This window comes from Helianthus annuus, chromosome 2, assembly GCF_002127325.2.
Source record: "Helianthus annuus cultivar XRQ/B chromosome 2, HanXRQr2.0-SUNRISE, whole genome shotgun sequence".
NCBI lineage: Eukaryota > Viridiplantae > Streptophyta > Magnoliopsida > Asterales > Asteraceae > Helianthus > Helianthus annuus.
Window position 1 is genome coordinate 146,133,649 of NC_035434.2, and position 26,281 is coordinate 146,159,929.

The 26,281-nt window shown below is 39.2% G+C and overlaps 1 long non-coding RNA gene across 1 annotated transcript in view; it reads left to right on the forward strand.

The window, feature by feature from the left end:
* The first annotated feature begins 24,149 nt into the window (after nucleotides 1-24,149).
* The window catches only part of LOC118487545, an 83,397-nt gene continuing 81,265 nt past the window's right edge, over nucleotides 24,150-26,281 (forward strand). Inside the window, exon 1 of the long non-coding RNA XR_004881880.1 lies at nucleotides 24,150-24,224. This is a non-coding gene — a long non-coding RNA (uncharacterized LOC118487545). The remainder of the gene's footprint in view (nucleotides 24,225-26,281) is intronic.

The window sequence follows — 26,281 nt, forward strand, 5'->3', positions numbered from 1 at the left end:
GTGGCGAAATCAAGTTTATTCGCTTACAGGGACTAATTTCGACAAACTGCGAAAGTAACTTACCCTAAATATCCTTTACATAGCTTAGAAATAGGCTTTGAGGGGTTCAGTGTGCTAAAATAAACTTTTTGGTCATTCAGGGACTAAAAGCGTCAAAAAGTGCATAAGTTTGCATTTTCGCGCATATCTTACGTTCTGAATACATCCGGACATCCAAAACTTTATGTAATCATTAAAATAGTTTATTTTAGTGATTGGCATGATAAAATTCCATTCGTCGCATAATTTGGATCGTTTTTCGCATTCATTCGTATTTCGTCGTAATTAACCAACAACGCAACCGTACGACCAAACGAACCGACATCCGAGATATTTTTGAGCATGTTTCATGTTCCCTACACTTTAACTTCATTTTAGAGCCTTGAAATGGGATTAACGGGGCTTAAACGTGTCAAAATGTATCAAAAACCATGTTTTGCACATTCAGGGACCAAGATTGACAATCTGCCATAGTTATCTTTGGAAGGGACCAAAATGAAAAATCTAAATTACAGCTTGTTACAGCTGTTCCCCTCATTTGCACATGGTCTTAATGAAACTATGGGCTCCCATGGTTTCACAAAACCATGGGCACATTTGTACGGATGAGATCGAAGCTCGTTTTACGATGAACGATCATAACGGTTGTGCAAAAACTATAAATACCCACCATGTTTTCATTCATTCCTCACATTTGAATCTGATTCTAGCTCTCTAAGTGGAAGTATATGCTTCCTACCTGAGAGAGAATCGGATCAAATCTTGCGGGGACCTTCTGTAAGTATTCTTTCGTGCTTTTCTTTCGTTTTAACGTTAAAGTCAAACAGCGTTTGACTTTCTGCTTTGACCAGTCAATGGTCAATGCGAAGTTCGTTTGAACTTCATAATGCGAGCGTAATCACGATGGTTATAGTCCCTAGTGACTATACCTACTGATTACCATGTTAACTAGGCTCAGTGACGAGTCGTAGTTTCGGCCAAAATGCGTTTTCTCGCGTATTTTGTAACCAAACTACTCTAGGGTATCAAAACCATTTGTTTTGATACCAAACCTGTTTTCTAACTTAACTAAACATGTTCTAGCATGTTTAGCTCGTCACTTTTAGATTTGTGCTTGTTTAGGGTCGTAAAGGTAAGCGATCTAATCAATCGCTTATACTTTCAAACCCGATCCATTTGGTCCATCATTAGGGTCCGACCAAACATTTTAGGTGACCATAGTTGTATAGGGAATAACCTTCCGAAGTTATACCTTATGGTCACTTCGTTTAAGTAGTTGTATGATAGGTAGTTTATATGCCTTAGGTAAATTACCAAAATACCTTTTTTACGCATAAATTCATTTTAAGCATATGTAACCTAAATTTTGACATCTAAACTGATTAGGCAACTATATTAGACATGTTAAGGCATATTTTACTTGTCATAGGACTAGTTAAGCGGTCCGAATGCGCTTTACGCGAACGAAGCGTTAAAGTAGCATAAGCTACCTAAACGGGTCGTAATGGGTCAAAAGCACATAGGATAGGTTTCGTTTTAGTATGTCGGCTTTGTTAAACCATATTATATAAGTTCCCACACTTATTTGGTTTACGAACCCTCGTACTACCCGATCCTCCGATAGGTCCATTTATTTATGTAGTTATCTATATAGGGTGTCGTTTGATTCCGTGATCCCTCTAGCTTTGCTTGGTTGTCGTTCAAGACTTCTAAGCACCCTCAAGTGAGTACATATATAGTCCCCTCTTTTACTGTTTTTCAAACGTTTTGGGGTGACACACATGTGCCTACTTGTTACTTTCATGCTTTTCATGTTTTCATATTATATACTTGCTATGTTCATTAGTACACTATTAGTACATGATTTCATTATGTTTTGCTATGTATGTTTACTTAGCATGCTAGCACATTGATTTACATTACATCTTCTTTTGCTATGTATGTTTAGTTGGCATGCTAGCACATTGTTTTACATTACATTTTCTGCTTTGTATGTTAACTTAGCATACTTAGCTAATACATTGTTTTACTTTACATTTCTGCTATGTATGTTTACTTGGCATGCTAGCACATTGATTTACATGACTTTTCCTCCTTTGTATGTTAACTTAGCATACTTAGTACATTGTTTTACATTGCATCTCTGTTGCATATGTTCTCGTAACATATGGACACATTGTTTTACATTTCTACCTTGTATGTTCACTTAGCATACTAGGTACATTATTTTCATAAAACATGCTTACATTTGGTATATCATTTGGTTTGTTTAATGGAACTAAATTACATTCATTAACACCGATCATGCCACTCGGTAGTAGGTAGTGGTACCATAGGACTTGACAAATCTCGTTCCTAAAATCCTAGGTTTGTTTGGATGGATGGAATGACTGAATCCGAAAAATTTCTTTTGATAACCTTTACTCTAAGGTTATCCTGCTGTCTCAAGGCTTGGATGTATGCGTTAACTCACCACATAAATGTTGTATCAGTAAATCATGCATTACCACAAAACATAACTTTGATTTAAACCAAGTTTTACTTCAATACTTTGTTTTTGTGCATTTTACCTATGGTTTAGTTGATGCATTTCACTAGCCATACATATCATTTTGTTACACATTACATGACTACATTTTGGACTTCTAAACATTTGACATTGGTTTATACAAGAACATTTGATGGTTGGTTTAAACATGAACATTTTACATTGGTGGTTTGTTTGGGTTAAGTGGTTAGGATAATGAGGCGCGTGTAATATGATACAATCATGGTGGATATGCCGCTGGTACTTCCTATATATAAGTGCTTGTATCATATTACATATCGTAGCGTTATTTAGATCATTTCAGTTTAGACATATAACATTTTACACAAATAACATATTTTTCACAAGACTTTGTTTTTACAAAACAAATTGTTTATACAACTTTTTTTACCTGGTTATTCATTTAACCATACATTATTCTTTTATATATACATATCAACTGATTTATTATCGCTTTTCAAACGTTTTATAAAAGCAAACACTTAAACTGGATTCATGACAAGTTTTCATTAACATTTTCTTAAACCTAAGTCATGAATCCTATTTTTCACAAAACCTATGTACTCGCCGGCATTTTTATGCTGATGTATTTTCACATGTGTTTCAGGTACAATAGTTGATGATAATTGATGATGATATTGATGCATGCTCACATAGGATTGGACGAGGCCTTAGTGACAATAAAAGATGCAAGACTAGTTAAATTTTGTTTTACTTCTTTGTTTGTTAAGACACTGTAACTCTTTTAATCAATAAAACAACATTTCAATTTTCCATGTGTTATGAAACAATGATTCTGTTACAACACTCCCCCACGATTCCGTCACGTTTTGTTGTTTTACGTGGTCGGGGTGTGACAGTTTCTGGATCTGATTTTCCTGTCCCGGCTTTAGTAGTACTAATGTTTAGTACTCTAACCCTCGTATGTACCTGTTCTATCAATAAACACCACACCAAACTATAATAAACACCCTTAATTACCAAGTTCAACATCCAAACCACAAAGTTAAAAAGAATAATTAATGCAAAAAATAAAGGAAAGTAAATTGTTTAACACTCGGCACGCAGGCCGGAAATTGTTCGATAGAAAAGAGGGGTTAACCTGTGGGATCACCAACCAGCTGCTCCTAACTCTGCTCCTCCCGCCTAGTCCATGTCCTCGTCATCATCATCACCTCCTCCTCCATGCCCCGCCATGTACTCCCGGATGTTCCCGATGTCATCTTGAATATCAGAAATGTTCCTCTCAATGGCTCCGACCCGGTTGTACGTGTTGTTGGCGAGGTTGTAGGTGTTCCTAGTGCACATGAGGTTTTCCTGCAACAAATCATGCAAACTTTGGAAGTTAGGAAAACCACCTCCTTGTGAGGAGGATTGCCCCGGATCACCATGGGGTTGGTACTGGTACTGATGCTGATGTGGAGCGTGAAGGACGAGTGCCTCTTGCGGCTTCCATGCATGCCGTTGCATCCTTTGGAAGCTAACCGTCCCGTCTTCAGCTTCATAAATTAAGTTCATGGAGCAGCAGATGTGTACATCCACTCTTCCCGACCATGGGCTCCTTTCGAAGGACCTAGGCATGTTCATGAAATGCTTGAAGAGACGGTATATCCACCCCCCGAAGAAGATAGGGGTTGGTGCAGTAGCCAGCCGGTTCAAATGCATGTTTCGGAGCAAGAGGTACGGAACATCGAGGTGTCTGCGGTTATGAATGCAATGAAGGACCACCAAATCTCTCAACCCAATAACGCCACTACTGTCATGCCTACTAATAGAGTAAGCGAGGACCCTATGAATGTAGCGGTAGAGTGGGTCCTCAGCTTAGTGCTCTTAGTGCTGCTCGGGTTGTAGTGCCCTTCACCAATCTGAGCCCACGCGGCTTGGCGTTCGTTCTCATCCAACTCTCGCATCCCTTCTGTGTTCTCTTCATTACCCGCATCTTCCTCCGCAAACAGCCCAACTATTGACCCAAACTGTGCCATCGAAATCGAGTACCTAGTTCCACCACATCGGAATTGCACCCCATCATTATCGAATGGGTCGCTCCTTGAATTGAACACAAAGGTGCTGTAGAATTCCAGATTGTACTCTTGGACTGAGCGAAGTCGAGTTGTTAGGGCGACTCTTAGTGGGCCGGTAACGAGGTTGTTAAACCGGTCAAGTTGGTTCATCAATGCTAACAAGTCCATGCGTGCTTGTCTTGGGTATTCTTCCGGTCTAGTTTGAAGCACTTCGTATCTTGCCCTAGCATCGAGCTCAGTTGCGTTGAACCTTGTGAATTTCTTTGACATCTTCATGTTGTTAGAACGAGAGGGAACGTCGGAATTCTACGGAAAATCGCCTGAGCCAGAGAGTTTTCGGGGAAACGGGGCGTGTGGAATGAGGTAACTGTTATGAAAAATGGGTTTTATCCCAACAGTCGCGCGGACACGGCCTCGTGCCGAGCAAAAATTTTTTTTAAGTGCTCGTGTGAGTGCCCTGTTTTCCCAAAACTTGGTTAGAAGACTTACCGATTTCGATGTTTATCCGCTTGTTTGTAACTTACCAGGTATGATTTTGATGCTTTTATTCTTGGACCGTTTGAAGCGAGATTTCTTCCTCCTCATCCTCAATGAATCCTTGGTAGAGTTTCAGCCGTTGGCCATTGACTTTGAATGGAATTCCATTTCGAGATTTAATTTCTACTGCACCGTGTGGGAAAATATGGGTGATGGAAAAAGGTCCTGACTACCTAGACTTCAATTTTCCAGGAAATAATCGGAGTCGCGAATTAAACAAAAGAACTTGATCTCCTACTCGAAATTCATTAGGTTTAATATGTTTGTCATGCAAATTTTTCATTCTTTCCTTATAAATTTCAGAGTTAGAGTATGCATAATTCCTTAATTCGTCTAATTCATTTAATTGACAAATTCGATTTTTACCTGCAAATTCTAAATCCAGGTTTACATTTTTAATTGCCCAGTAGGCCTTGTGAGCTATTTCTACCGGCAAGTGACAGCTTTTTCCATAGACAAGCTTATATGGGGTTGTACCTATTGTTGTTTTATAAGCAGTTCGAAAGGCCCATAAAGCGTCATCTAATTTATCAGCCCATTCCTTTTTATTTAACCCTATGGTTTTTTCAAGTATTCATTTTAAACCTCTATTAGTCACTTCGGCTTGTCCGATTGTTTGAGGGTGATATGCTGTTGAGACCCGGTGATAGACCCCATATCTTGTTAAGATTTTTTCAAGTTGATGATTACAGAAATGGGTACCTCTATCACTTATTAATGCTTTAGGTGTTCCAAAACCAGAGAATAATTTTTTCAGAAATTTTACCACGACTCTTCCATCATTTGTTGGAAGTGCCTCGGCCTCGGCCCATTTAGACAAGTAGTCGACTGCCACAAGTATATATTTGTTTCCTTTTGATGGTAGGAAGGGTCCCATAAAGTCGAGTCCCCACACATCAAAAATTTCACAAATAAGAATGCCACTTTGGGGCATTTCGTTTTTGGAAGAAATATTACCTGTTCTTTGGCAAGCATTACATGTCTTAACAAGACTTTGGGTGTCTTTATAAATGGTTGGCCAATAAAACCCTGAATCAAATACCTTTCGTGCGGTACTAGTGGCACCATGATGTCCTCCGTATGGACCTTCATGACAATGGTGGAGAATTCTTCGTTCTTCGATACCATGTACGCATCTTCGGATGAGTTGGTCGGCGCACATTTTGAAAAGATAAGGATCTTCCCAAAAATAATGTTTTACATTAGCAATGAATTTTTTTCTTTGATGATGTGGCCAACCTTTTGCGACTATACGGCTAGCTAGGTAGTTAGCATAGTCGGCGTACCATGGTTCTTCTTTGTATTCCACCATTTCTAGGGAGTCCGTTGGAAATTTTTCGTTGATTTGCTCGTCCCTGGTTGCCTCCAAAGCTGGGTCTTCTAGGCGTGAAAGATGATCTGCTACGGTGTTTTCTGCTCCTCTCTTGTCTTTGATTTCAATATCAAATTCTTGGAGGAGTAAAATCCACCTAATCAAACGTGGTTTTGCGTCCTGCTTTTTGAAGAGATATCGAATGGCTGCATGATCTGTATAAACTATAGTTTTAGAAAGAACAAGATAAGAACGAAATTTATCAAAAGCAAATACCACAGCTAGTAATTCTTTTTCAGTTGTTGTGTAATTTTCTTGTGCATCGTTAAGTGTTTTACTAGCATAATAAATTGGGTGAAAATGCTTTTCTTTTCTTTGTCCCAAGACAGCTCCAACTGCAAAGTCACTTGCATCGCACATGATTTCGAAAGGTAATTTCCAATCAGGCGCTATCATGATAGGTGCATTGACTAGCATTTCCTTGAGGGTTAGAAATGCTTGATTGCAATCCTTGTCAAAGATGAAAGGGGCATCTTTTTCAAGTAATTTTGTTAGAGGCCTTGAAATTTTAGAAAAGTCTTTGATAAACCATCTATAAAATCCGGCATGCCCTAGGAAACTTCTGATAGCTCTAATGGAGGATGGGGGTGGCAATTGAGAAATAGTCTCTATTTTGGCTCGATCAACCTCCATTCCTTCGCTTGAGATTTTGTGACCGAGTACTATTCCCTCCGTTACCATGAAATGGCATTTTTCCCAGTTAAGGGCGAGGTTAGTTTCCTCACATCGGGATAGCATTCGTTCAAGGTTATCGAGGTATTGGTCGTATGAATCCCCAAAGATAGAAAAGTCGTCCATGAAGACTTCCATTGTTTTTTCTATCATATCATGGAAGATGGCCACCATGCAACGTTGGAATGTTGCGGGGGCATTACATAGACCAAATGGCATGCATCGATAAGCAGAAGTTCCATAGGGACATGTGAAAGTTGTCTTTTCTTGGTCTTCGGGTGCTATCGGGATTTGAAAGTAACCTGAAAAACCATCCAAGAAACAGTAAAATTTATGACCGGGTAATCTTTCTAACATTTGATCAATGAAGGGTAAAGGAAAGTGATCTTTCCTTGCTGCTTCATTTAATCGTCTATAATCTATACATACTCTCCATCCTGTGACAGTTCTCGTTGGTATTAATTCATTCTTTTCATTAGTTATTACCGTCATACCTCCTTTCTTTGGAACTACTTGAACGGGACTAACCCAAGGACTATCGGAGATAGGATAAATAAGTCCGGCATCAAGTAATTTGATGACTTCGTTTTTAACCACTTCTTGAACATTTGGATTTACTCTACGTTGTGGTTGTATTACCGATTTGTAGTCATCATTCATTAAAATCTTGTGCGTGCACATAGAAGGACTTATTCCTTTAATATCTACAAGCTTCCAAGCGATCGCATTTTTGTGTTTTTTCAAAAGTTTAATTAATTTTTCTTTTTCTAAACTACTTAACATAGACGAAATAATTTCAGGTGATTTACCATCTTTGTTTAGAAAAGCATATTCCAAACCTTTCGGAAGTTCTTTGAGCTCAAGAGGTGGGTCTTTAGGAGACTCTTTATTTGGTTGCTCATTTTGATCTAGAACCTTAAAAGTTTGTTCTATGGCGATCTCTTCTTCAACAAAGTGGTCCATCTTTTCACTTGTATCGGGTGGTTCATCTTCATCTTCAATTAGGGGGTCATTATTGCCAAAAGGATATTTCATTGAGCGCTCAAGATCTATGCTCCTTTTGAATGCCCCTAATTGAAGAGATAGATTGTTGTACTTCCGGTTTTTCAAAGCTTCATGAGTTTTTACAAAGGGTCGTCCCCACACTAGAGGAGTGTCATCAAGGATGAAAAAGTCGGTTGGGATTACCATTTGATTTGTTTGAACCAAGACATCCTCAACTACACCGATTGATTTTATTACTTTCCGATTAGATAGAAAAATGGGTATTTGAAGTGGAGAAAAATCACTAATACTTAATTTTTCGATAATGTAATTAGGCATTATGTTAACACAAAGATCTTTATCAATCGTGATATTACTAACAAAGGAATTTTGAAAAAAACATGGAACCGGTGTAATGTTAATTTCAAATGGGTCTTCTTTTATTAGCGAAGTTTGATCGTTAGTTAACTTAACGCTTACCGTTTCGTCAATTTTAGTGTTAGTGTTTAACTCTTTTAAAAACTTAGCATGAGGGGATACTAAACAAAGATTTTCAAAAGAAGGTGACAAGAGATTAATTTCTTCAAAATTAGACTCTTCTTAGATTTTAACGTTGTCGGCCTCACCTTTTTCGTTGTTTAACTCATGTGTCGGTTCTTCACTTATTTGTTCTTCCATTTTTACCTCTTCAACTATTTCTTCGTTATTATTACAAGTTAATTCTTCCCTTGCGTGGGACTCCTCTTCCCTTGCGCGAGTTTCTTTTATGTAATGCTCAATAGTTTTAAGGTGCCCTAGTATCTTTTCGGTTACTTCGGTGATAGAGAAAGGATCGGGATTTTCAAAGCTTGAATCCGGTTGTTCGATCCTTGGTTCCTCATAGTACTCATATGAAGTAGATGGTTCATACCATTGTTCTTCATTGTAAGTGTATGATGGATAAGGGTCGTAATTTTGTTCTTCATAATACTCATATGAGGTGGGTTGTTCACGCCATGGTTCCTCATAATTAGCATATGAAGGTGGTGGCTCATATCTTGGTGCCTCAAAGTATGAGTATGAAGGCTCATACATTGGTTCATCAAAATATGAGTATGAGGGAGAAGGTTCATACCTTTGGTCTTCATAGGATGTGTATGAAGTCGATGGCTCGTACCTGGGTTCCTCATAATGGGTGTATGAAGTGGATGGTTGAAGTGAGTTGTAACATTGAACCGAGTGCCGGTTACCATAATTAGTGCAATAGTCTCTCCTATAATCATCCTCCTCATAGGTGTAGTTGTAGCCTCCTGAGTATTGATCCATAAGAATCACTCAGCAGACCACAACAGAGTCTCGGGACCATAAAACAAAAATAAAAACGGAAACAGAGGCTGGACACGGCCCCGTGTTCAGTGGATACGGCCCATGTTCAGGGTCTGTATCTGGGCGTTTGAATAAAAGTTACTGGTCTTGTGCAGCACGGGGGCGTGTTCAATGAACACGGCCCTGTGTTTAGGCTCTGTATCTGGGTGTTTTATGAAAAATATGCAGCACGGCCCTGTGTTCAGTGAACACGGCCCGTGTTCAGGCTACTGTAAATGCAAAACTAAACTAAACTGCAGAAAAATGTGCGCGCGTTTTGAAAAGATTTTGAAAAACTGATTAGGCCGTCGATTTTAAACTTTCTTAAAATCCTTGTGTCCCCGGCAACGGCGCCAAAAACTTGATGCGAGTTGGTGTGTATATGGAATTAAGTATATTTTAAGCCCTTTTTACACGTTAGTCAAGTTTTAAATTTATAAAACACGATATTTTACTAACACCAAACACACATATGGGCAAGTGCACCCATCGTGAGCGTAGTATAATGTTGGCAAGATACCGAGGTCGTCCAAGTACACAAGAGCTTTTAGTACCGGTTTATCCTCAACGTCTAATCAAATCAAAAGTTTAGAAAAAGGTTTTAAACTAGAAAAATAAAAACTAACTAAAATGCTGAAAAATAAAATAAAAGTAAAAACAGATAGACAAGATGAATCACTTGGCTCCGACTCGTGTATAGTGTAACCTTTGATTATTTCCGCACTTTTGCATTTTTTAAGAGATTATCTTAGTTATTGTAGTAGGCCCCTCTTTTGAAGGTGACGTTACCCTCAACCCAGTAGTTTGAGTCAGCAAGGATACAATCCTAAAGGGTCGGATTATTGAAAGATAATTAATTAAGTTATTAATGCATATTGTGGTAGGCCCCTCTTTTGAAGGTGACGTTACCCCCGGCTAAGTAGTCTGAGTCAGCAGGGATACAATCCTAAGTAGCCGGGTTAAAATATTAATAGTAGTTTAACTTATGAGGGGATCAAAGAGTTTGGACCCCTGCCATCCAATACTGGTGGGTATTGAAGGAGGTCCTACTAAATTTGACCCAGGTCCTTTGCAGGATCTATACACTAAACAATGGCAAGACTCTTAGCCAACATACCTCCATATAGACCGTGGAGATATGAATGGTGAAAATCTTTTATTTTATATAGACAATAAAATAATGCCAAGACACCACGGACAAACGATAAGGAAGAATCACCTTCAACATAAGAAACTAGTTATTAAAGTCATTAATACATAACCAAGTAAAAAGTGTGAAAAAATTAAAAATAAAAAGTATTACACTAGACACTTGTCTTCACCAAGTGTTGTAAGAGACTTAGGCAAACATGGCCATTGATTGTCAAGAACTCTTACACTCAATCTTGGATCCCAAGACAACTCACACACTCTATGATGGACAATGGATGATGGTGGTGGATGATGGTGTTGTGATGGTGGTGGGTGATGGGTGAAGTGTGAGAGAGGTGGTGTACCAAGGGATGAGTTGCAAGTGATCCAAGCACTCCTATTTATAGGCTGAACAGAAGCTCGGGCATGACCCCGTGTCCGTTGGACACGGCCCCGTGTCCATCCTTCTCTCTTTCTTCATTAATTGCAGTTTGTCTGCATTAGTTGACCACGCCCCCGTGTCCGTTGAGCACGACCCCGTGTGCAGAAGCGTATATGTACTATCAAGATTTGCCTAGATTCCGCGAATTTTGTAGTTGACCACGGCCCCGTGTCCGCTGAGCACGGCCCCGTGGTGGGCGATGGAAGCTTCTATAACTTTGTCTTTTCTGCTGACACTTGGGCATGCCCCCGTGCCCACTGAGCACGGGGCGTGTTCAGCCTTCTATCTTCTTGATTTTGCTTGGGAAGATGTTGTCGGGGGGTCGGGCATGCCACGTTTGTTCCTTTTCTTGTATTTATGTTAGATTTAGTTGCCTTTTTGCTTCTTTTGTTCATTTGAGCTCATTTAATCCTGAAAATACAAAAGGAAGACAAAAACACACTTTTTCCAACATTAGTACTAAAAAAGGGTTAGTTTTACGCCACAATTGCTGTAATTTATATGTTGCTTTTTGTGCACATCAGCAGTACTTATGTCGAGACGTGAGCCAAACGATTTGTGCATCGATTGCCACAAATCTGAAATGAAACGCATGTCACGATCAGAAATAATAGAGGTTTGCACCCCATGCCTAGAAATCACCTCCTTCAGATAGATAGCAGCAAGTTGCGAGAACTTATCCGTTTCCTTGATTGCTAGAAAGTGCGTTGACATCGTGAGACGATCAATGATCACCCAGATGGTATCGTTTCCATTTTGATTTCTTGGCAAACCTATGACGAAATCCATCACAATTTGCTCCCATTTCCACATGGGTATCTCTGCTTGCTGAAGTAGGACCGAGGGTTTCTGATACTCTACCTTGACTTTCGCACAAGTCAAACACTTACTCACATAAGTCGCAATGTGGGCCTTCATCTTCAGCCACCAGTACAAAACTTTGAGGTCCTGATACATCTTATCTGAACCCGGATGAATAGAGTATCGAGATTTGTGCGCTTCGCTCATCACAGGCTCTCTAAGATTTCCAAACAAAGGAATCCATATTCGTTCCATGAAATAGTAAATGCCATCAGATCTTTCTACGAGTCATTTTTCCATGCCCCGCAAATACTCAGCTTCGATGTTTTCCCCTTTCAGCACTTCAGTTTGAGCATTACGTGTGACAACCCGTAACTTTAAGGTGCAAACCGTTTACCTCGTTTTTATAAATCGAATCCTATATTGGTTCTATTCGATAAATTAATTGTATTTTACCTATGTCGCGTTAAATCAACTTGAGTTATTAAATCATAACCATGCCCCATTAGTCGACCCAACTTACTCGCGCAAACCGAACCCGAAACTTTCAAGGGTCAAAACACAGCATGGATACTAGGCACGACTAATTCATTGTATGTACATATTCATTGGCTTAAAAAAAAAGAAAAGGAATAATAAATAAATATATGTATATATATTTATATAAACAACTTGTTCTTTCGATCCAGTTCCTAAAACACTTCCAATAGATAGCAGCCCAATACTTCTATCTTGGACTCAAGCCCATTTCGGCCAGACCCCAACCGCCCCCTCTATATTACATAACCTGTGCATGCTTTCCCTTATAACATTCGTGAGAGTCTAAACCCTAATCTCCTCTCCTCCTTCATACGAACCGACGACAGCCCCCTTCTACTCGAAGCAAGATCCTTCCCGTTCTAGACGTTCTCCTTCGAATTTCTGGTCTCGGTTAGTGAATTCGCACTTAGTTTGGCTTGAGTTTTTAATACAATTGTTGGTGATTATACTTGATGTTAACGACTGTTACGTGTTTAATGACGAATATGATCTTGCTGAATGAGTAAAGGAACTGGTTGTGTGGTATATAATGACGTTGAATGTTTCTATTTGCTGGGTTCTTGAAAGAGTACAACTGATCATGCGTGATGTACACCTGGTCATGCATGATATTTGAAGTGTGAAAGATAATAAGGTCACTGTTAAATGCTTTAAAAGATGATAATAAACCATTGCCTGATTCATGAAATAATAACTGTTTTAAGTGTTGATGCCGATGATGTCCGATGTGGTTGTTTTGTGATTATAAGAGCCAATGATAAATCTGTTATATAGGATGCCTTGTATGAATCGGTTTAGAGAATATGGATAAGTGTTCAAAATCTATGTCATGCATGATGTGAGTGATGATGATTATTATGATAATCCTAAAACCAAACCAAAGATGCTTATCCTCGGGACATTGCATGCGAACTAATATGAATATAGTATGGTGTTTCTTATAATTGAGATAATGGATGATTGGTGAGATATAATTAATGTCAGAATAGTCATGTGACAATATAATTAATTCATATTTGGTGTTGTGTAACAATGGATGAGTTTAATATAATAACTGATCATTGATGTCCTTGAAATTCGAAAGGCTTGTAACTGACGGTTATGAACATATTTGTCGGCCACTTATTCCTTGTACATGTAATTGTTAAGTTCAAAAAGTTGTCAGCTCATCATTCAAACTTGTATTCCACTAATTGAATTGGTCCAATAATAATCTCTTGAATGTTTAACAGTTGTAGGCTATTGTTGTTTTGATAAAAAGTGTAGCATGAGTAGGAGATGTAACTTTAAGTGTGTAGCATCGGCTGGGCTAACAGGAGGGTTGTTGGGTGAGGTTGGTACCCAATAAAAACCATCGGCCCATGTTGTTTATTAATCAGAATTAATTACGATTGAGCCATATGTTAAAATAAGACACACCTTACAAACATGAACAAAACAGATTTAATAAGCTAGAGGGCCGCGAAACTGGGTTGGGGAACTGAACAATGCAACCGAGTGGGCCGGGCCAGATGGGCCAGCCAACTCCTTCAATATAATATACGGATTTGTGAAACACACTGACTGAATGAAATTACTTGTTGTAGCTATTATGTTAGGTTGTATGGATGTCTCTTATGTGAAGGCTGTAATGTTGCATGACTAAATGTTATAATATGCATGAAACTAAGTGGGTACTATTCGTGTGATATAAATATATTCAAGGAATACTTGGTAAAAGGTTTACAAAACTAATTGTTATCGGTAATCACGATAGGATTTGGTTGATCCACTTGGAATACGTAATTTAATCTACCGAGCAAACCCAAGGTGAGTTCATTGCTCTTTTCTCAAGCATGGATCCCAGTGAAGGGATAACGGGTAACGTTCCGATGAGGAATGCATGGGTAATGGGATGTTGGTTATTGTACTCAGTTTTCTATCATTGTAAGACCACTACATCTACCGGGTCGTTGCTTGTAGGGCAACGGGGGTTATTAGTTGATAGCGCTATTAGGTTTGGCACCCTCACGACGTTCGAGGAGAACGGGCGTGAACTAATTACCTTAAAACATGACCAATGCTTTGATAGAGGCATTGGGGTTGGCAATCACATATCATCTGGCCATTCGGTAATCGAGTAATAACAACATCGAAACATCAAACATCTTAATAACAAACAACCTATTGTCTTGTAAACTGTTTTGCTCACCTGATTGGTAACACTACTTGGTAAACAAACACAAACCTTGAACTCACCAGCGTAGTCTGACACACTTGTTTACATGCTTGTAGGTAATTATTGAAGGAACTTGGGAGCTTGCTGTCTGATGCTGCTGGAGTGGTTGTGGTCATAATAAACAGTTATTTGATTTGGTGTCGATACATTTATACATTTATACTTTATGCTTCCGCTCAGTACTTTGGTTTTGGTTTAACTTTTCAAACGATACCTTTATTTCAATTGGGTATTTCAATACATTATAACTCGTGTTTGATATGATTGGTGGCTCTTTGTTGGATCGTTGCACTTCCAATAGGGACATACCCTAGGTGGTAATTTGGGGGTGTGACAGTTTGGTATCAGAGCCAGGTTTTAGAGAACTCGGTTTTAAAAATGTTTTCATAAAACCAGACTATAACCGAATTGATCCAAACGATGACCATGACACTCAGCTTCAGACTGCAAGGTTCGTTCCTCCTTAGCTTATGCTTTATATGCCTAGTAAACGTAACTATATTTATAGCATGCACGATACGACATGGTAGGCATCATGACACATTGATAGTGTAACATAACACTTGCATCCAGTAAATTCTAATCTTGTTGGTAGTGCATATTTTGTGTTGATTTGGGGTGGGAGAAACTTCAAACATAAGTTAAGAAGCATCGAGAGGAGCATGCAAACCGCCTTATTATCATGGGTGCACACATAATAATAACGCGTGGTGCATGCAAATCCCAATGAGGCTTAACGAGTGTAAGAGGGGTTCTTCCCTGTTTGTGTATGAACATGGTAGTTAATCGTCCCTAACGTGATAAACCTGAACACTTTCCTCGTTTTCGACTCCTAAATTAGTTCATTTCCATATATAGAAACATGAGTGGACGAGGACACGGTCGTCGTAGCATCAACATAACTCAGGCTGAGTTAACAAATCTGATAAACACACGTGTGGCTGAGGCTCTGGCAGCCTACCAAGCCGGTATGAACTGTACCAAATACTTTTTACCCTATATCGTGAACCCAACTCTTACTCTTGTGTCGTATCTTCTTTCACTCAGCGCACCCAAACAACCAGCCTGCCTGTACGTTCAAGATGTTTATGGACTGTAAGCCACAGACCTTCAGCGGAACGGAAGGGGCTGTGGGACTATTGAGGTGGTTCGAGAAAGCTGAGTCAGTGTTCGCTATGTGCAACTGTCCCGTGGGGGACCGCGTGAAGTATGCGACAGGCACGCTTGAGGATGGTGCCTTAACCTGGTGGAATGCCCAGGTTCAGCTGTTGGGTATTGATGCAGCAAACGCTACTACTTGGGACGACTTCAAGGAATTAATGAGGGAGGAATATTATCCTCGTGATGAGATACAGAAGCTAGAGAACGAGTATTACGATCTGAAACTGGTGGGATCTGAGGTTGAGGCATATGTGAAGCGGTCATATGAGTTGGCTGACTTGTGTCCGAATTTGTCTCGACCTATGTCGCGAAGGATCGAGTTATTCATCAAGGGGTTACCTCCACGAGTGAAGGGTTTGGTTACTGCTGCAAACCTCAATAACTTAACCCAGATTGTCCGGTTGACTCACAAGATTATTGATCAGGAGGTGGAAAGCAACTCACTGCCACCGCGTGTTTCTAAAGCTACTACTGCCGCCACTACAGCCACTACTCCTGTCACTGATGGCAAACGCAAGTGGGGTGATATGGACAAGGCGTCCAACTCGGTTCAGCCCCAAAAGAAGACAGATACTGGCAGTACTCGCAGCTTTGGCCAATCATCCTCAGTGAATCAAAATCAGAGACCTTATGTGGGAAAGAAGCCTCAGTGTAGCAAATGTGGGTTTCATCATTATGGGCAGTGTGATCGAGTTTGTCGCAGGTGCGACAAGGTAGGCCATGAGGCCAAGGATTGTAGGGCTCCTCAGCCAAAGCAGCAGCAGCAGCAGACTCAGCCGAATCAGAGACAGCAAGGGCAACAGTCTCAACAGAACCAGGGAAATCAAAAGGGGTGCTTTCAGTGTGGTGATGAGGGTCATTTTAAGAGGGATTGCCCTCAGCTTAATCAGAATGCTGGCAACAACAACAATGCTGGGAGCGGCAACAATGGGAACAATGGTGGGAACGGAGCACGTGGAAGAGTATTTACTATTGGCGCTGGGGAAGACTCGCAATGATGGCAATGTTGAGACCGGTACGTCTTCTTTGAATGACCTTTTTCTGCTTCTGTTTTATTTGACTCTTGTTTCGATTGGAGTTACGTGCCTTAGGGTTCTGTCGATAGTTAGGACTGACTTCCACCTTTCTTGTAAATAAGCATGTAGTAGAACTAACTGATAGTAAATCGATAGAAGCTTCTCATGTTCTTTTTGGTTGTAAGCTTGATCTCGTGGGTCAAGTGTTCGACATTGACCTACTTCCCAATACTCTTGTAAGTTTTGACATGGTCGTTGACATGGACTTGGTTATCTAGGTATCAAGCGGAAAATTCTCTGCAAAAAGAAAATCGTGCGTTCCCCCTCCCCAGTGGGGAATCCTTATCAGTTTAAGACCATCGTAGTGGTGCCGTTGTTGGCATTGTCACAGTCGTGAAAGCCCAGAAGTGTCTACGGAAGGGCTACTCTGCTATACTAGCTCTTGTCACCGATTCGCCACTTTAAGAAAGGAAGATGGAGTATCTTCCAGTATTCGTGAATTTTCTGACGTGTCTTCTGAAGAGTTACCTGGTTTACTTCCACATCGTTAGGTAGAATTCCAGAATTGACCTTATGCTATTCCTGATTTCCTTCTGGGATACAGCAATCCCTTGGATTCGCTGGATACTATCACAGATTCATCACGGGATTTTCGAAGATTGCGTAGCCTTAACCTCGTTAGCACTGCGGGGAGCGGTGAACTTTTGGGAACCAAATTAGGAGGACGTCTTCTCAGCTTTCTCGGCTTAGGGAAGTGGGGTAGGCGAAGCACATGGGCCTCGATATCCTATTCACCTGAGTTTTGATAGGATGCATTGAAACCTGAAGACCATATGTGGGTGACCGGGCCTGAAGGCGCAGATAGCCACGCATGGGAACGAAGTTTGACATGTGGGAAAGTCAAGGTAGGATATTAGCAACCAGAAACACATATATGGAAATGAGAACCTAGTCACAAATCCAGGATTTGTACTTGAACCCCTTGGGAAGCTGTTAAGCTTAAGAAATAGTGGACCGGAATTCACGTGGGAGCGCGAGGATCAGATGAAGCTCAAATATTCCCACCTTTTTCCTAAAGACAAAGCCGAGTCAAGCAAAACTGGTGAATCTCGGGGCGAGATTCCTCTTCAACTTGGGGATGATGTCACAACTGAGCAGAACCCGCAACAATCCTGATTTCGCACTTCGTTTCTCTCACACTTGGCGCTTGTCAAATTTCGGGACGAAATTCTTTCAACTTGGGGATGATGTGACAACCCGTAACTTTAAGGTGCAAACCGTTTACCTCGTTTTTATAAATCGAATCCTATATTGGTTCTATTCGATAAATTAATTGTATTTTACCTATGTCGCGTTAAATCGACTTGAGTTATTAAATCATAACCATGCCCCATTAGTCGACCCAACTTACTCGCGCAAACCGAACCCGAAACTTTCAAGGGTCAAAACACAGCATGGATACTAGGCACGACTAATTCATTGTATGTACATGTTCATTGGCTTAAAAAAAAAGAAAAGGAATAATAAATAAATATATGTATATATATTTATATAAACAACTTGTTCTTTCGATCCGGTTCCTAAAACACTTCCAATAGATAGCAGCCCAATACTTCTATCTTGGACTCAAGCCCATTTCGGCCAGACCCCAACCGCCCCCTCTATATTACGTAACCTGTGCATGCTTTCCCTTATAACATTCGTGAGAGTCTAAACCCTAATCTCCTCTCCTCCTTCATACGAACCGACGACAGCCCCCTTCTACTCGAAGCAAGATCCTTCCCGTTCTAGACGTTCTCCTTCGAATTTCTGGTCTCGGTTAGTGAATTCGCACTTAGTTTGGCTTGAGTTTTTAATACAATTGTTGGTGATTATACTTGATGTTAACGACTGTTACGTGTTTAATGACGAATATGATCTTGCTGAATGAGTAAAGGAACTGGTTGTGTGGTATATAATGACGTTGAATGTTTCTATTTGCTGGGTTCTTGAAAGAGTACAACTGATCATGCGTGATGTACACCTGGTCATGCATGATATTTGAAGTGTGAAAGATAATAAGGTCACTGTTAAATGCTTTAAAAGATGATAATAAACCATTGCCTGATTCATGAAATAATAACTGTTTTAAGTGTTGATGCCGATGATGTCCGATGTGGTTGTTTTGTGATTATAAGAGCCAATGATAAATCTGTTATATAGGATGCCTTGTATGAATCGGTTTAGAGAATATGGATAAGTGTTCAAAATCTATGTCATGCATGATGTGAGTGATGATGATTATTATGATAATCCTAAAACCAAACCAAAGATGCTTATCCTCGGGACATTGCATGCGAACTAATATGAATATAGTATGGTGTTTCTTATAATTGAGATAATGGATGATTGGTGAGATATAATTAATGTCAGAATAGTCATGTGACAATATAATTAATTCATATTTGGTGTTGTGTAACAATGGATGAGTTTAATATAATAACTGATCATTGATGTCCTTGAAATTCGAAAGGCTTGTAACTGACGGTTATGAACATATTTGTCGGCCACTTATTCCTTGTACATGTAATTGTTAAGTTCAAAAAGTTGTCAGCTCATCATTCAAACTTGTATTCCACTAATTGAATTGGTCCAATAATAATCTCTTGAATGTTTAACAGTTGTAGGCTATTGTTGTTTTGATAAAAAGTGTAGCATGAGTAGGAGATGTAACTTTAAGTGTGTAGCATCGGCTGGGCTAACAGGAGGGTTGTTGGGTGAGGTTGGTACCCAATAAAAACCATCGGCCCATGTTGTTTATTAATCAGAATTAATTACGATTGAGCCATATGTTAAAATAAGACACACCTTACAAACATGAACAAAACAGATTTAATAAGCTAGAGGGCCGCGAAACTGGATTGGGGAACTGAACAATGCAACCGAGTGGGCCGGGCCAGATGGGCCAGCCAACTCCTTCAATATAATATACGGATTTGTGAAACACACTGACTGAATGAAATTACTTGTTGTAGCTATTATGTTAGGTTGTATGGATGTCTCTTATGTGAAGGCTGTAATGTTGCATGACTAAATGTTATAATATGCATGAAACTAAGTGGGTACTATTCGTGTGATATAAATATATTCAAGGAATACTTGGTAAAAGGTTTACAAAACTAATTGTTATCGGTAATCACGATAGGATTTTGTTGATCCACTTGGAATACGTAATTTAATCTACCGAGCAAACCCAAGGTGAGTTCATTGCTCTTTTCTCAAGCATGGATCCCAGTGAAGGGATAACGGGTAACGTTCCGATGAGGAATGCATGGGTAATGGGATGTTGGTTATTGTACTCAGTTTTCTATCATTGTAAGACCACTACATCTACCGGGTCGTTGCTTGTAGGGCAACGGGGGTTATTAGTTGATAGCGCTATTAGGTTTGGCACCCTCACGACGTTCGAGGAGAACGGGCGTGAACTAATTACCTTAAAACATGACCAATGCTTTGATAGAGGCATTGGGGTTGGCAATCACATATCATCTGGCCATTCGGTAATCGAGTAATAACAACATCGAAACATCAAACATCTTAATAACAAACAACCTATTGTCTTGTAAACTGTTTTGCTCACCTGATTGGTAACACTACTTGGTAAACAAACACAAACCTTGAACTCACCAGCGTAGTCTGACACACTTGTTTACATGCTTGTAGGTAATTATTGAAGGAACTTGGGAGCTTGCTGTCTGATGCTGCTGGAGTGGTTGTGGTCATAATAAACAGTTATTTGATTTGGTGTCGATACATTTACACATTTATACTTTATGCTTCCGCTCAGTACTTTGGTTTTGGTTTAACTTTTCAAACGATACCTTTATTTCAATTGGGTATTTCAATACATTATAACTCGTGTTTGATATGATTGGTGGCTCTTTGTTGGATCGTTGCACTTCCAATAGGGACATACCCTAGGTGGTAATTTGGGGGTGTGACATTACGGATCTGGTCAGGCAAATTAGAATGGATGATGAGCTGCAAGGCACGTGCACGTTTCGGTTTCGTTTCCTTTCGACTAAGGGCATCAGCTACAACGTTAGCCTTACTTGGATGATACTTGATTGCACAGTCGTAGTCATTTAAAAGTTCTACCCAACGACGTTGTCGCATATTTAATTCCTTCTGGTCAAAGATATGCTAAAAGGCTCTTGTGGTCGGTATAAATAGTTCATTTAGAACCATGCAAGTAATGCCTCCAAATTTTGAGCACAAACACCACGGCCCCCAACTCTAAATCGTGAGTCGTGTAATTGTTTTCATGAACCTTCAACTGCCGAGAAGCGTAAGCTATCACCTTTTCGCGTTGCATTAGCACACAGCCGAGACCTTAAACAGAAGCATCACAATATACCACAAAATCCTCGGTACCTTCGGGTAAAGACAAGATCGGTGCACTATAGAGTTTTTGTTTCAAGAGTTGGAAAGCATACTCCTGTTTCGTTTCCCAAAAATATACTACGCCTTTCTGTGTTAGTGCGGTGAGAGGTTGAGCGATCTTCGAGAAGTCTTTAATAAATCTACGATAATACCCAGCGAGACCAAGAAATTGTCGCACCTCCGAAGGATTCTTCGGTGCCGCCCAATTTCTGATAGCATCAATCTTTGCAGGATCCACGTGTATCCCCGATTCGTTCACAATGTGGCAAGGAAGTGTACCTCTCGAATCCAGAAGTCACACTTAGAGAATTTCTCGTAAAGTTGCTCCTTCCTCTGAAGCTCCAAGATAAGACGCAAGTGTCGTGCGTGATCCTCCTTGCTCTTTGAATAGATCAGAATGTCATCGATAAACACGATTACGAAATCGTCGAGATACGGTTTGCACACGCGGTTCATGAGGTCCATGAAAACCGCTGGTGCATTCGTTAACCCGAATGGCATAACCAGAAACTCATAATGGCTATACCGTGTTCGAAAAGCCGTTTTAGGGACATCCTCCTCCCGAAATCTCATCTGATGATAGCCCGATCTTAAACAAATCTTCGAGTAAAACTTGACCCTTGCAACTGGTCAAACAGATCGTCGATGTGTGGCAAAGGATAACGGTTCTTGACTGTCACTTTGTTGAGTTCACGGTAATCTATACACATGCGAAAGGACCCGTCTTTCTTCTTCACCAATAGAACTGGGGCTCCCCAAGGCGAAGAACTGGGTCGGATTGGGGCCCTATCCAACAGTTTTTGAAGTTGATTGGACAACTCTTGCAACTCTCCAGGTGCAAGACGATAAGGAGCACGAGCGATTGGGGCCGCTCCTAGTGTAAGATTAATCTGGAATTCCACTTGATTGTGAGGAGGTAAACCAGGAAGTTCCTCAGGAAACACATCACGAACAACTGGCAGGTCTTCGATGTTCCTCTCTTCAGGATGAGTATCAGTAACAAGTGCTAGAGTAGCAGGATACCCCTTTCGTAGACACTTCTGAGCTTTCATAGCCGAAATAATGCCAACCATTGCTCCACTTTGATGACCTTGAACTGATTGAGATTCTCCACTAGGGAGAGGGATACGTACGATTTTCTCTTTACAAAGTATGTCAACACGGTGCTTGGACAACCAGTCCACAGCAACCACAACGTCAAACCTACCGAGGGTAATAGGAAGGAGGTCAAAATCAAACACTTGACCCACAAGATCGAGTTTACATCCCATAATGATGTGTAAGGCTTCAATTGTCTTACCATCAGCTAATTCTACTACATCCTTAGCTTCTAGAGGTGTTGGAGTTAACCCTAATCGTTGACTGAACTCTAAAGACACAAAATTCCAATCGGCACCGGAATCAAATAACACAGAAGCAAAGAGGTTGTTCACAGAAAACGTACCAGTCACGACATTGCCGTCGTTCCTAGCATCCCCAGCACCAAGCGTGAATACCCTTCCACGAGCACCATTGCCCCCATTGTTGCCGTTATTGTTGTTCCCAGCATTGTTATTGTTATTCTGACGGTTATTGTTATCATTGGCATTTTGATTCAGCTGAGGGAAATCTGGTTTAATGTGACCTTCGTCCCCACACTAGAAATACCCCTTCCTATTGCCTTGGTTCTGATGGGGCTGCGGCCTTCGCTGTTGCTGATGCTGCTGTTGTTGCTGCTGATTCTGCTGCTGCTATTGCTTTGGGAACGGAACTATACAGTCCTTTGCCAAAAATTCTAATAAACTAGTAAAAGGATAACTTTATTTGTATCAAGATAGATCAAAATTATATTTTTGTAATAGCCGGGTCCATTTTGAAAGCTCTTAAAACGCAGAGGGTGATTATAGTAAAATTCGGATTAGGGTAACTTCACACTCTCTATTTAAACGAGTCTAATTCCATTTCCATCATAATCACCGCCGCACCCTTTCTTCTCTCATCCATCGACATCCCTGGCCATAAAGACGACATCTCTTATTCAGTACCAATGTAAGAGCTTTTATTTTCATTTTATCTAATTTGATTTACCTCATAATCTTACTTTACATTTTTAAAAATCATTGCTTGTTTTCAAAGTACCAATCTGGGAATTTTTTATTTAACTAATTTTAAAGACGTATATGCTTTGATTTTGTTGGTGTTAATGTAACATATATGCGTACTAACTCAGATCGGTTTTCAAAATGAAGAAATTCCTTACCAAATACATTTATAGGAGTTTTGATTTTCTACAAGCATGTTCTGGCTTAGATCTATAAACAAATGAAGAATAATTTGTCACATATTTTTTGTTCCTTATTTGTCGTGTAGTTCTAAGGATTTTTTGTTTTCTGCTTGCTTTGTTAGTTTTAAATGTTAGGTTTGGTGTTATTCATTCATCTCACATCACAAATGGATTTGTCTAATCATTTTGGTGGAGACTATAGCATGCTGATTGTTCATAGTGTTTCAAGGATCTCAAATGAGAAAGGTAAATTCTGAAGTCATTCAAACTACTTTAGAAAGTCGTTATTGCAAAAAAAAAAAAAAAAAAAAAAAAAAAAAAGGGGATAGTCAAGGCCTATCATAAAATTAAAAAAAAACCACACTTGTTTAAGTCGCAAAATTAACAACCTCACTTTGTTCATTCGCAAAATTAACAACCGTAGTTGTTTCCATTGCTTCTTTTTTAAAGCATCTAAACTAGTGATATAATGTTACAAGTCTAAAATAGATTGTAGAAAGGATCGTTGAAGTACAACCACACCTTTCTACAGTAAAGTCAAAGAAATGTCAATAAATATCGTATCTAATATTGTGGTTATTATGGTATAGGCGACGTTGGCTAATTTAACAGGTCATGGTGATAGCAACACTAAAAAATGTTATGGTCGGACAAGAAGATGGAGTTATTGATGTACTCATTCTACTTATTCGTTCTCAACATGATGCTGTCAGGTCATTTTTCTATTATATCGTTAACAAAACAGACGTTTATTTATAATGTCTTGTTGCATAAACTTGATTAATCTGTTTTGTACCAGGCAAGAAGCAACTATTGCATTTTGGCATTTATCGAATGATGCCAGAAACCGAGAACAGATTGCGTTACATGGCGGTGTTGAAGCCTTGGTCCATTAATTCCTACACACTGTATCTTTTCATAGTTGAAGCCTTGGCATATATCGAATGATGCTAGTTTTGCACTTTTGCTATTTTCTTAGAGCGATAATAAACATGCTCTTTTCATAGTTGAAGCACATTGGTCCATTAATTCCTACACATTGTATCTTTTCATAGTTGAAGCTCATTGGTCCCTTAAAAGCTCCGCCCCCAGTTGTCTTGAAGTTTTTGTTAAGGTATTGAAATAATCTTTGTTTCGAAACTTTTGCTAAACATATTGTCAATAAATATATTGTTAACAGGGTATTATAAATACCATATCTTATTCTACTTGCTGTATGTATAGCACAAGTAACATGTTACATTTGAAATCAACTGAGGATAATTATGTGGAATTGTAGGTTGGGTTACGATTCTTAAAATATATCTGCTTTGTTTCTCGGGTTTTGGGTAACATCTTATATTTTGCGATGACAATCAATAAAAGCCAGGGCCAGTCGCTTTCTAAGGTTGGTTTGTACTTGAGACAACCAGTTTTCACACATAGTCAATTGTACGTAGCATTAACGAGGGTTACAAGACGAGATGGAATCAAGCTACTAATACTTGACAACGAAGGCAGACCTACAAATAAAACAATGAATGTTGTATATAAAGAGATCTTCAATGACTTGTGAAATTTTTATGTTTATCATGTATTTTTGTTATTTCACGTACTTTTTATGATTTATCTTCATATTCGAAAGTACCAGCAATAAAGTATTTACGTATTAAAGTATAATTTTTTTGTTGTTTAGCCACCCGTGTATTACACGGGTACTTAGACTAGTAGATTAATATATGTGTAGAAAGGTGTAGTTGTACAAATATATTCCTAGTCATATTAATCCAAATTTAATAAAAGCTCAATAGAGTTAGGTGGGATTTATTCGGAGTTTCTACGATATTAATTGTAATAGTTTTTGTTTTCATTTGTCTCGATTTAAAATTATGTTATTAAGCTATGCCTTGTGATGTTAAAGTTGTTTTTTTTTTGTTTTTTGTTACTCATTTGAGATCTCCATTTCGAAATTTCATGTATTTATTATATATGTACAATAACATATATCTATATATGCAATGTCTTAATTTATCTGCAAAAAATTTCATGTATTTATATATGTAGAAAAACAGATATCTATATATGCGATGTCTTAATTTATGTGCATATAACAATTGGAGTATGATTTTTCTTGTGAATAACAATTGAAACTTTTAATTATATTGAATTCATGAAGATTTGGCTATCTGGTCAACTGGTACATCCACCATTAAAAAAAATATTACACTTGAGACGAACACACAAAAAAAAAAAAAAAAAAAAAAAAAAAAAAAAAAAAAAACATTGCAACAGTTTGTTTGACCATGGCCTTTGAGTTTACAAAAATGGAACAATTGAACTCGGCCAGGACCTCAACTAAATTGGTTCATTGTGGAGATAATTAGTGTAAGATTTGTGTTGCCATCACTTATTTTTTAGTCGTATTTTGTTACGGATCATTGTTAATTGTTATATCAGGTGGAGCAACGATCCAAAGCCAAGCCAATGATGGACCAATACCATATGGGTTTAACAAGCAACCACCTCTTGATATAAGTAGTTGGAAGCAGGTCCGTGTGAGCTACATTAATTCATAGGACATCCACCACCTGGTCCAGCTAAAGTTGAGGTCTCAGATGATAATAGTGATGGTATATATATATTGGGGTAGGTTAACGTACAATGGCCCTTATCGTACAATATATACGCGATCATCTGAGCCGTCCGATCCGATCCGGTGCGAATTCACTTTTGAACATACGATTTGTGCTGAAAAACCAACATGCGAAATTGCTTTATATACCAACATGCG